Raw genomic sequence first — 13,186 nt, 5'->3', positions numbered from 1 at the left:
TTTTTTCCCCACCACCTAAGTTCATGTTCATGGGTCATACATAAAAATTATTTGGCTTCTCCATTTCCTATACTGTTCTTAATCTTCCTCTGTCTATTTTGTACATACCCATTATGCTTCTTATTCCCTGTACCTTTTCACCCATTCTTGTCCCCCACCCTATCCTGGCTTATTGCACTCCATGTGATCTCCATTTTTGTGATTATGTTCCTGTTCTAGTTGTTTGCTTAGTTTGTTTGATTTTTTGTTTTTCTTTTATTTTTAGGTTCAATTGTTGATAGTTGTGAGTTTGTTGTCATTTTACTGTTCATAGTTTTTGATCTTCTTCTTTTTCTTAGATAAGTCCCTTTCACATTTTATATAATAAAGTCTTGGTGATGATGAACTCTTTTAACTTGACCTTGTATGTAAAGCACTTTACCTGTCCTTACATTCTAAATGATAGCTTTGCTGGATAGAGTAATCTTGGATGCAGGTCATTGTTTTTCATGACTTCAAATACTTCTTCCCAGTCCCTTCTTGGCTATAGGGTTTCTTTTGAGGAATCAACTGATAGTCTTATGGGAACTCCTTTGTAGCAAACTGTCTTTGTTTCTCTTGCTGCTTTTAAGATTCTCTATCTTTAACCTTGGGTAATTTAATTATGATGGGTCTTGGTGTATTCCTCTTTGGGTCCAACTGGTTTAAGACTCTATGAGCTTCCTGTGTTTATATACATAGTTCCTTCACCAGATTGGAGAAGTTTTCCTTCATTATTTTTCCAAATAAGTTTTCAATTTCTTGCTGTTCCTCTTCCACTTCTGGCACCCTTATGAATTGGATATTGGAGTGTTTGAAGCTGTGCCAGAATTTCTTAAGTCTCTCTTCAATTATTTGAATTCTTGTTTCTTCATTCTGTTCCAATTGAATGTTTATTTCTTCCTTCTGTTTCAAATCATTGATTTGCATCCAGTTTCTTTCCTTTCACTGTGAAGCATGTCTATCTATGCTTCCATCTTGGCTGAAGGCCCCAAGACTTTTTTGAGGAAAAAAAAACAGCTATCTATTAGACTTTTTGACAGGAAGGCCTTTACATGGATGACAATGGGAGTAACATATTTTAAATAGTCAATGAAAGATGATATGAGGCAAACATTTAATATCCAGCCAAACCAACTTTCAAGTGTAAAGACTGCAAACATGTTATGAGCATGCAAGGAATCACATAATATTCTTCCCATGAACACTTTGTCATGAATCTGACAGAATGAGAACTTCAGAAAAAACAAAATGATTGAAGAAGCATTGGCAATAAGATTGGTTTTAAGCATCAAATATATAATTTTCAGTCAAGTTAAGTCTAAATGATAGATATAGGAGGCAATATTATAGTTAAAAATGTTTATTTGTTAGAAAAATGGATAAGAGGAAGAGTATGTCAAATGTAGAATAAGTTTGCAGATTGCCTTGTGGGTATTTTATTAGTTTCCTAGTCCTTTTGGTAACAAATTACTACAAACTTAATGGTGAAAACAACACAAATTTGTTATTTTACATTTTTGGAGGTCAGAAGTCCAAAATCAGTTGGCAGGGCTGTATTCCTTCTGGAGATCATAGAAGAGAATTTATTTTATCTTCTTTTCTAAATTCTACAGGTTGCCTGCATTTCTTGGCTTGTGGTCTTGCATCATTCCAATCTCTGCTTCTGTTGTCACATCTCATTCTCTGACTCTGACCCTATTTCCTCCCACATATAAAGACTCCTGTGATTACATGGGACTCACATATGTAATCATATAATCTCAAGGTTCTTGACTCAATTACACATGCAAAGTTCCTTTTGCCATGTAAAGTAACATATTTATAAGTTTTTGGAAGTAGGGCATAGACATCTTTGGAGAGTGCATTATTCTGCTTACCACAAGTAGTAACTGGTATTAAAAATGTATTTTATTTTACTTTTTGAAATAATTTAAACATTTTAAAGGTTTTTATTTTTAAAGATCTTACTTTTAGAGGGAGGGGAAGGGAGAAAGAAAGAGAGGGAGAGAAAAATCAGTATGTGGTTGCCTCTCAAGCACCCCCTACTGGGGACTTGGCCCATAACCCAGGCATATGACCTGACTGGGAATCAAACTAGTGATACTTTGGTTTGCAGGCCTGTGCTAAATGCAGCGAGCCACACCAGCCAGGGCTAAAAATGTATTTTCAATCAGATCATGGTTAAGAGGTAGGTAAGTGGTAAGAAAAGGCAACTAACACATTCCAATATTGCTCATAACAGGGAACCAATAGAGAATGTAAAAAAAAGGGGATGATGTAAGTATTACCATTGTTACAAAATACTGTTTCTAAATACCAATGATATAACAGAATAAAACAGACTTTCTAGTAAAAACTACATATATGTATAAAAACATATATGAAAGACATTTTTGTATACCTATACATATTTTAGTACCATATACTACCATGATTCTTACCTAAAATTCAGTATTTTTTCAACTGGTTATATATGTAAATGTGAAGAAAAATAGCTGACTGATTCACACTAATAATATGAAGAATTTACATACCTTTCAATCTAAGGTGGAATAAGTAGATAAAAATTTAAAGGCCACAGAAGGATATTAAAATATCTATTTCATAGGGAACCCTGAACCTATTATAAATCATCCATAAAAATGGACTGTATATTAGGACTCCAAAAAAGTTTCAATAACATTCAAGAATAGAAATAATGCAAACAGTATTTACTGATCATAGTGCAATAAAACTAAAACTTAATAACAATTTCAATAATATATTGTACTGAAAAATAAAAAAAAAACTATTAAGTAAAATTTCAAAGAAAAATGTATACACAAAATTGCAAAAAAGTTTATTTGTTTTTTAAAATACTTTTGAATTTTATTGTTGTTCAAGTACACTTTTCTGCCTTTTCTCCCCACCACTCCCCAACATCCTAGACATCCCCACCTCCCTCCCTGTTTCTGTACATGTTTCTGTACACCCCCCTTGTTTTTGTACATGTGTCCTTTATAATTGTTACTGTAAACCCTTCACCCTTTCCCCCCATTAAACCCTCTCCTCTCCGCTCTGGTTACTGTCAGTTTATTTGTAATTTCAATGTCTTTGGTTATATTTTACTTTCTTGTTTAGTTTTGTTGATTAAGTTCCAGTTAAAGGTAAGATCATATGGTATTTGTATTTCAACACCTGGCTTATTTCACTTAGCATAATGCTCTTCAGATCCATCCATGCTGTTGCTAAGGGTAGGAGCTCCTTTCTTTCTGCCACATAGAATTCCATTGTGTAAATGTACCATGATTTTTTGATCCATTCATTTACTGCTGGACACTTAGGTTGCTTCCAGCACTTGACTACATTGTGCTGCTGTGAACACTGGGGTGCATAGGTTCTTTTGGATTGGTGTTTCAGAGTTCCTAAGATATAGTCCCAGCAGTGGAATTGATAGGTCAAAAGGTAGCTCCATGTTTAGTTTTCTGAGGAAATTCCATACTGTTTTCCATAGTGGTTGCCCCAGTCCAGATTCCCACCAACATTGCACTAGGGTTCCCTTTTCTCCACAACCTCTACAACACTTGTTGTTTGTAGCTTTGTTTATGATGACCATTCTGACCAGTGTGAAGTGGTATCTCATTGCGGTTTTAATTTGCATCTCTCTGATGACTAGTGATATTGACCATCTTTTCATATGTTTCTGAACTCTCTGTATGTTCTCCTTGGAGAAGTGTCTGTTCAAGTCCTTTGCCTATTTTTAAATTGGGTTGAGTGTCTTAGATTGGAGTCCTGTGAGTTTTTATATATTTTGTAGATCAAACCCTTGTCTGAGGTATCAGTGGCAAATATGTTTTCCCATAGAGTTGATTCTCTTTTCATTTTAATGCTGTTTTTTTAGACACACAAAGCTTTTTAATTTGTTTATTCTTTCCTTTATGTCCCTTGATCTAGGGGACATATCAGCAAAAATATTGCTGCATGGAATATCTGAGATTTTCCTGCCTATGTTTTCCTGAAGGACTTTTATGATGTCACAACTTACATTTAAGTGTTTTATCTGCCTTGAATTTATTTTTGTGTATGGTGTAAATTGGTGATCAAGTTTCATTTTTTTTTGTTTGCATGTAGCTGTCCAGCTCCACAACACCGTTTGTTTAAGAGGCTATTTTTGCTCCATTTTATTCTTCTGACACCTTTGTCAAATATTAATTAACCATAGAGACTTGGGTTTATTTCTGGGCTCTCTATTCTATTCCAGTGGTCTATGTGTCTGTTCTTATGCCAGAACCAGACTGTTTTAATTAAAGTGGCCTTGTAATATAGTTTGATATCATGTATTGTGATCCCTCCTACTTGGTTATTTCTCAAAATTGCTGCAGCTATTCAGAGTCATTTACCATTCCATATAAACTTCTGAAATGTTTCTTCTTTAACTGTGAAATATGTCATTGGTACTTTAACAGATATTACACTGAATCTATAAATGGCTTTGGGTAGTATGGACACTTTGATGTTGTTAATTCTTCCAATCTGTGAACACAGTATATGTTTCCTTTTATTTCTGTCTTCCTTAATTTCTTACTTCAGTGTTGTGTAGTTTTCTGAGTACAGGTTTTTTACCTCCTTGGTTAAGTTTATTCCTAGGAACTTTATATTTCTTGTTGCTATAACAAATGGGATATTTTCCCTGATTTCTGTTTCTGATGTTTCATTATTGTTATACAAAAATGCCTCTGATTTCTAAATATTGGCTTTGTATTCTGCTGTTGGCCAAATTCATTTATTAGGTTGAGCTGTTTTTTTGTGGAGTCCATAGTATTTTCTATGTACACTATCATGTGACCTACAGACAATGACAGTTTTTGTTCCTTATTTTCAGTTTGGATACCTTTTATTTCCTTCTCTTCTCTGATTTCTGTAGCTAGGACTTCCCATACTATGGTGAATAGAAGTGGTGAAAGTGGACAACTTTGTCTTGTTCCTAATCTTAGTGGGAATGTTTTTAGTTTTTGCCCATTGAATATGATGTTGTTGTAGGACTCTCATATATGGCCTTTATTATGTTGAGGAATGTTCCCTCTATTCCCACTTTGCTAAATGCTTTTATCATAAATGGGCATGGTACCTTATCAAATGCTTTTTCTGCATCTGTTGATATGGTCATGTGATTTTTGTCTTTGCTTTTATTTATGTGATATATTACTTTTATTGATTTGCAAATATTGTACCATCTTTGCATCCCTGGGATGAGTCTCACTTGATCATGATGTATGATATTTTTAATGTATTGCTCGATGCAGTTTGCCAATATTGTGTTGAGGATTTTAGCATCTATGTTCATCAGCAATATTGGCCAGAAGTTTTCTTTCTTTGTTGTGTCTGTGTGTTGTTTAGGGATTAGGATGATGCTGGCTTCATAAAAATTCTGGGAGCCTTCCGTCTTCTTAGATTTTTTTTAAATAGTCTGTGAAGGATAGGGGTTAGCTTTTTATCTAGCTTTGTAGAATTCTCCTGTGAAATCATCTGGTCTAGGGCTTTTTTGTGTTTGGAGTTTTTTGATTACTGCTTTCATTTCATCTGCTGTTATTGGTCTGTCCAGGCTTTCTGCTTCTTTTTAATTGAGTTTTGGAAGATTATGTTTTTCTATAAATTTGTCCATTTCACCTAGGTTTTCAAATTTCTTGGTATATAGTTCTTTGTAGTAATTTCTTACAATCCTTTGTATATCAGTTGTAGTCTCTCCTCTTTCATTTCTGATTGTGTTTATTTGGGTCCTCTCTGTCTTTTTTTCTTGATGAGTCTGCCTGAAGTTTTATCAATTTTGTTTTTCTTTTCAAAGAACCATCTCCTGGATTTATTGATCCTTAGAATTGTGCTTTTAGTCTCTATGTCATTTAATTCTGTTCTGATCTTGGCTATTTCCTTCCTCCTACTTGCTCTAAGCTGTCTTTGTTGTTCTTCCTTGAATTCTTGAAGGTGTAGAGTTAGTTTCTTTATTTGAAGTATTTCTCTTTTTTAGGTAGGTCTGTATCGCTATGACCTTCCCTCTCAGGACTGCTTTAGCTGTGTCCCATAATCTTTGGATTGATGTGAGCTCATTTTTATTTGTTTCCAGGAACTTTTTGACTTCTTCCTTAAGCTAAATATTGCCCAATTCATTGTTTAATAACATGCTATTCAATGTCCATGAGTTTGAGTGTTTTTGAATTTTTTCCTTGAGGTTGGTTTTAGTTTCAGTCCATTGTACTCAGAGAAGATGCTTGATATGATTTCAATTGTCTTGAAATTGTTGAAGCTTGTTTTGTAACCTGTCATGTAGTCTATCTTTGAAAATGTTCCATGTGCATTTGAAAAGAATGTGTATTTTACTTCTTGTGATGAAAGGCTCTCTCTCTCTCTCTCTCTCTCTCTCTCTCTCTATATATATATATATATATATATATATATATATAATCAATTAAATCCATTTGATCTAGGACATTGTTCAATGCTGCAATATGTTTTTTGATATTTTGTTTGGAATATCTATTAATTTTTTGACAGTGGGGTGTTGAAATCCCCTAATATGGTTATGTTGCTGTCAATATCTTTCTTAAAGTCCTCCAGGATTTTCTTTATTTGGGGGCTCCTATGTTGGGTGCATATATATTTACAATGTTTGTCTTCTTGGTGGATTCTTCCCTTGAGTATTATGAAGTGACTTTTGGGTCTCTTTTTATGGCTCTTTTTTTAAGTCTATTTTTTCTGATACAAGTGTTGGGACTCCAGCCTTTTTTCCCTGTCCATTTGCTTAGAATATTTGTTTCCAGTCCTTTATTTTTAGTCTGTCAGTCTTTTGTTCTGAGGTGGGTCTCTTGTAGGCAGCATATGTGTGGGTCATGCTTTCTTATCCATTCAGCTATTCTGTCTTTTGATTGCAGCAATTAATCCATTTATAGTTAAGGTTATTAATGATAGGTACTTATTCATTGCCATTTTTTCATACCTGTGTTCTTCTATCTCTGACTTTTTTCTTCTTTTATTAAAGCAGTCCCTTTAGCATCTCTTGCAGAGCTTTTTATTTTTTTGTAGGTGTATTCTTTTAGACTTCTTTTGTCTGGGAAACTCCTAATTTGGCCTTCCATTTTAATTGAGACCTTGCTGGATACAGTAGTCTTGCTTGCAGACCTCTGGTTCTCATTACTTACAATATTCCTTGCCATTCTGTTCTGGCTTGGAGCATTTCCATTGAGAAGTCAGCTGCTAGCCTTATTGGGGCTCCCTTGTATGTTACTTCCTGTTTCTCTTTTTCTGCCTTTAAGATTCTCTCTTCATCTTGGAATCTTGCTATTTTAATTTTGATGTGTCTTGAAGTGGGCCTTTTGGTTTCCTCTTGATTGGCATTCTGTGTTTCCTGGATTTATGTGACTTTTTCTCTCATCATCCTATGAAAGTTTTCCATTATTACTTTTTCAAACAGGTTTTCTATTCCTTGCTCTTCTTCTCATTCTGGTATCCCTATTATATGGATATTATTATGTTTCATATTGTAATGCAGGTCCTTTACCACCTCTTCACTTTTTCTGAGCCTCTTTTCCTTTTCTTGCTCTTTCTGGGTGTTTTTATCTACCTTGTCCTCCAGCTCACTGATTCAATCCTCTGCTTCATCCATCCTGTTTGTAATTCCTTCTAGTGTTTTTTTTTTTATTTCTGAGATTTTGTTGTTCATTTCTTCCTGGTTTTTGTTTATGTTTTCTATTTCTCTTTCATGCTGTTGTAGTTGTCACTCAGTTCCTTGTCGTTGTATATGAATTCTTTGAGCATCTTTATAACCATTATTTTGAATTCTATATCTGCTAGTTTGGGTACCTCCATTTCATTTAGCTCTTTTAGTGGGAAATCTTCCATTCCTTTTGATTGCATGTTCTTGTTTTGTCTCCCCATTTTAGGTGACTCTTTCTGTTTGTCTCTGCACTTCCTCATGCTTCACTTTGATAGCTGTCTTTGTAGGATCAACTCCTATGGTAGGAATTCTATGACATTCAGTGGTGTGGTCTCTTTAATCTCCTTGTCTGGACACTCTATCTTTACTGATGTTTGCATCTTCCACCTATTCTTGTATGTGATCAGTAGCAAGGGGTAAGCAAAATGGATTAAGACAGCAGGGGAGTATTGTATGGGATTTAAAATACCAGCAAGTAGAAAACAGATAGGAGATTCTTTGGATAAGCATAGCATTAACTGATATTTCACCCAACTAGCCACTTATTATAAAAGGTGAAAAATGGATAAGACTCTTGTAGGAGGTGAGGAAGTTTTTAAGCTGAATCTAGAAAACAGAGCACTTGTGCAAGGTTAGATGATGAGAATATAGTGAGAGTAAAGGGTAGAAATTAGGCTTAGTGTGAGAAAAAATAGAGTTAAGCATAACAACAATAATGCTCAGGAATAAACTGAAGTGGGCTAAGATCAGGGAGGGTTGCTATGTAGTATGTACAATTGTATGGAACAACAATTATTTACAATAGTAGTGGAACAACAATAATATGACAAGAAATATATGATTTGGATAACCAGAATGGAAAGTACCCAATCTAGAGTCATGTGTTATTGGAACACAGGTGAAGTGAAAGAAGGAAAATCAAAACACAATAAAGAGAGAATAAGGAAAACTAGTCAAATAATGCAATTAAACAGAGAATTAAAATGAGGAAAACTAAACATAAAGAGGAGAAATTAAAAAAAATACTAATAAAAGTGGTAAAAATAATTAAAAAATAATAATACACATGAACAATAAAATGCCAGTTCTATGGGATAGCAAAGTGACATTTTTCTCAGTTTCTCAGTTTTGGGGTTTAGCCTTGTGCTCCCCCTTTGGATCTGTCTCTGGACCCTTCATAACTCCACATCTTATTTTCTCACTTGGGGGAAGAAAAGAAAGGAAGAAAAGGGGAGAGGAAATAAATAAAATAAGCCACCTGTCAACTTTAAACTAGTTCAGTGAGTTCTGCTGCTCTTCCTTGATGCCACAGGAAGAGGTGGGCTTGGCTTCACTTTTCTCCCTTCATATGGTTTTGAGAGGATGGGGACCAGGTCTAGGTTGCAATCTTCACAGTTGCCCAGTCTGTGGCCCAGGTCATAAGTGAGCTTCCAGGCTCAAATCAGCCACTCAATCACTGAGCATGCAAGTCAAGCTCTGGAGCACAGTTCCACTCAGCCACTCAGCCTTTGGGCACGCAGCTGGAGTCAAGCTTGGGGCAAGCCAGCCACTGCTTGAGAATTCCTTACAAAGCAGCTGCCTGCCATTCTTAACAAGCACACAGTTTTTCACACAGCCCAACTTTCCAGCCAGTCCAGAGACTATCCGAGTCAGGATCTGACATGGCCCAACTCCTCCCTTCTCCAAGTGTTGCCCAGCACCCCAGTTTCTCTGGTGCTGGTATCCACAGTCTCTGTGGATGTGTACTGCCTCTGTGTGTCTCCCACTTTGTCTCTAATCCCCCCAGCAACTTTCAGCATCTAGGTCCCTCCTGGTGCCAGGCTGCCCTCCCTGCTGTGATGGGGGAGGGATCTAGTGATCTGGAGGCAGGCACTGGGCCAGGGGCCACAGGGGCTTAGGTCCCAGCACAATCTCACCTGTTTTTCAATGTCATCTTGAAATGAAAATACAATTTTTGGCCTCCCAACTTCATATAAGCTGGGATTCTGTTGGCTGTTCACTCTGTTCCTCAGGAGATCAGCTAGGTTCCCAGTTGGGCACAGGGAGAACTGAGATCCACTCCCACTTACCTTGCTGCCATCTTGCACTGTCAAAATATTGCACAAATTTTGAAAATATAATAATGAAAACATGATCTATCAGAAACTATGGATACAACTAAATGATTTGTAAGAGGAAAGTTTATACCTTTAAATAATTATACAAATAAAAACAATATACATTTTTCTTTGATAACTTCCTCAGCCTGGAATATGCTTGCCCTGTCCACAACTAAAGTAGATCCAGTGCCAGAGATGGCCCTATTTTTTATTTGAAATTTTGATACATTTTGGCAGGTATGAGGTGATATCTCATTGTGATTTTAATTTGCATCTTTCTGATGGCTGGTAATGTTGAACATTTTTTCATATGCTTATGGGCTGTATGTCCTCCTCAGAGAAGTGTCTGTTCAGGTTCTTTGCCCATTTATTAATTGGGTTGTTTGTCTTCCTGGTGTGGAATCATGTGAGTTCTTTATATATTTTGGAGATTAAACCCTTGTCTGAGATATCATTGGCAAATATGTTCTCCCATACAGTCAGTTCCCTTTACATTTTGATGATGATTTCTTTAGCTGTGCAACAGCATTTTAGTTTGATGTAATCTCATTTGTTTATTTTTTCCTTTATTTCTCTTTTCTTAGGAGACATATTGGCAAAAATACTGCTATGTGAGATATCTTAAATTGTACTGCTTATGTTTTCCCCTGGATTTTTATGATATCTTGACTTATATTTAAGTTTTTTATTCATTTTGAGTTTTTTTGTTGTGTATGGTGTATGTTGGTGGTCTAGTGTCATTTTTTTGCATGTACCAGTCAAGTTCTCCCAACATCATTTATTGAAGAGACTACTATCTTTACTCCATTTTATGCTCTTGACTCCTTTGTTAAATAGTAGTTGACCATAAAGGCATGGATTTATTTCTTTCCTCTCTATTCTGTTTCATTGATTTATGTGTGTGTTCCCATGCCTATAATTAATAAATCAGCAAACAAAAAGTTCTGGCAAGGATATGGAGAACCTTATTACACTGTTAGAGGGAATGCAGACTGATGTATCCACTATGGAAAACAGTAGGGAATTTCCCCCCAAAACTAAAAGTGGAACTGCCTTCTGACCTGGCAATTTCACTGCTGGGATTATACCCTAAGAACCCTGAAACACCAATCCAAAAGAACCTGTGCACCCCAACGTTCATAGCAGTGTTATTTACAATAGCCAAGTTCTGAAAACAGCCTAAGTGCCCATCAATAAATGAGTGGAGTAAAAAACTGTGATACATTTACACAATGGAATACTATGCAGCAGAAAAAGAGAAAGAATTCTTATCATTTGTGACAGCATGGTTGTAACTGGAGACTATTATCTTAAGTGAAGTATGCCAGTTGGTAAAAGACAAATACCATATGATCTCACTTACATGAAAAATCTAATGAACAAAGTAAACTAACAAGCAAAACAAAATCAGAGGCACAGAAACATGGAACTGACTGACAGCCATAAGGGAGGGAGAAGGAGTTGGTGACTGATTGAAAGAAGGTGAAGGCATAGTCAAAGAATATATTAGAAGGACCCATGGACATCAATAACAGTGAGGGGGTAAACTTTGGAAGTAGGAGCCAGCCTGGGTAGAGAGGAGTGAAGGGGGAAAATTGTAACAAATTTAATACATAAACAATAAACCATTAATAAAAAATAAAATATAAAATGTAGTAGAATGTAATGTTGATTTAGTGCTTTGTTCATCATGGATTTTTGCATTAACTTTGATTTTTGAAAAATATTGTGATTAAATATTTTTCTTAAAGCATTTTGTTGCCTCTTAAATTTTGTATCCTCTTTGTTGTACCTCACTTTGTGCCTCACTTGTCTTACATTAGTGTCAGCCCTGATTTGGGCCCTAGAGATCATTAATTCCCTTGATAACACTGATGGGCATGGCCAACACCGAACACTTGAAATTGAGTGAGTCCCCTTTAACTTCAACAGAGAACCTGGCATAACTTCTGCACTTACTGAGTTAGGGGTGAATTGTTGTGTTGGCAAGTGTCCATGGGAGTAGCCACAGGCAAGAGTTCCATACAAGTCCCATGGTTCTTACCTGAATTTCAACAGTTTTTCAAGCTTAAATGTTCCTCATGCTATTAGAGGACTTTGGTCAATTTCAAAAACAGTGAAATGGTTGTTTTGTCAATTTTTATAGGTTTATAATTTATATTTGGGGAAAAGATTTGCTCATTTCCCCCTTGGCCATAGGGAGAAATCCAGCCTCAACTCAGTATTTTTATTGCTTCTATGTTGTCAATCAATAATCCTTGGTGTCAGTTCAACTACCAACAGGAATCCCCAATTTGGGGTGCAGTGAAGAAGGAAACTTTGTTCGGTGCAAATAGCTCAATTGTGATATAGCATGTCTGTGGGACAGCTCAATAGTTAGAGATCAATTGTGAAGCAGCATGGCTATGAAACAGCAAGGCTGTGGGGCCCTGAACAGAGGTGGCCTTGGGACAAGGCAGCCCTGAGGCCAGGCCCCTCTCCAGTTAGACAGTTCTGCTCTGTTCCACTCCACTCTGGGTTCTAGTGTGGTCTGCTCTGCTCTGCCTGCTCTTCTCTGCTCTGGTAAGGTAAGATGTCTTTGGTATTTCATTTTTGGTGTTTCAGCTGCAGCCAAGGAAAACAGTCTTCAGTCTTTGGTGGAAAGAATGCAATCTCTAAGCCACAGGGGAGCTGACTTATATAGACAGAAGTCCTTGATCCTGGTCCCTTATTGTTTTGTTCTCATGCAAATGAGGACTTCAAACCCTCACAGTTTGATTGGTCTGAAATCACTCTCCTGATTGGTCAGAATGGAGTTATTCTGATTGGTAAAAATGTTGATGGGGATATAGGGGTGCAGCTCCAGTTGTATGGGGAAAGCCTCAGTCCTATTGGTTGAAATACTATTATTTTATAAGGGCTGGCCCAGATGGTAGGAACATGGTGCAGGTGGGCAGTTCAGTGTAGGATTATCCCTGAAGCACATTTTGTATGAGAGGCCTCTATGTAGAAATGGCTACTAGTCTCTGTTTTTGAAATTTGAAGCCAGTTAAGTCACCAAGAACCTTTCTTAGTAGGTATCTTATTTCACATAAACACTTAAAAGATTTCAAAGAAGTAAAGGAAAGTAATAACCAGTAAAAACACAGATCTGCAGGATATTCTCTATATTTTTAAAAACACAACTGAAATGACATTCATTTCAATAAAATGTCCAGAATAATTATAAAGATGTCTCCAATCTTCTGTTGTAAACACATTTCAGGGTAGAAATTTCAGGCTGTGTTTGGTAGTTATAGATATTTCTCATTAATCAAAAACAGAAAATATATGACTCAATAAATTCCGTTTTTCCAGATACTGTCTTTCAAAACATGAAGTCTGTTGAGGGAAAAGGTAATAA

The 13,186-nt window shown here is 36.1% G+C and overlaps 1 long non-coding RNA gene across 1 annotated transcript; it reads left to right on the top strand.

Moving 5' to 3' along the window:
• Positions 1-740: 740 nt before the first annotated feature.
• Positions 741-10,302, top strand: LOC118498478. The gene is made up of 3 exons (XR_004900964.1): positions 741-968; positions 7,843-7,847; positions 10,288-10,302. It is a non-coding gene; the product is annotated as an uncharacterized LOC118498478 (long non-coding RNA).
• The last annotated feature ends 2,884 nt before the right edge of the window (positions 10,303-13,186 follow it).

The sequence above is a fragment of the Phyllostomus discolor genome, chromosome X (assembly GCF_004126475.2).
Source record: "Phyllostomus discolor isolate MPI-MPIP mPhyDis1 chromosome X, mPhyDis1.pri.v3, whole genome shotgun sequence".
In the NCBI taxonomy this organism is placed as follows: domain Eukaryota; kingdom Metazoa; phylum Chordata; class Mammalia; order Chiroptera; family Phyllostomidae; genus Phyllostomus; species Phyllostomus discolor.
Note: the sequence above shows the minus strand (reverse complement) of the source record. Positions and strands in the feature narration are given on the sequence as shown.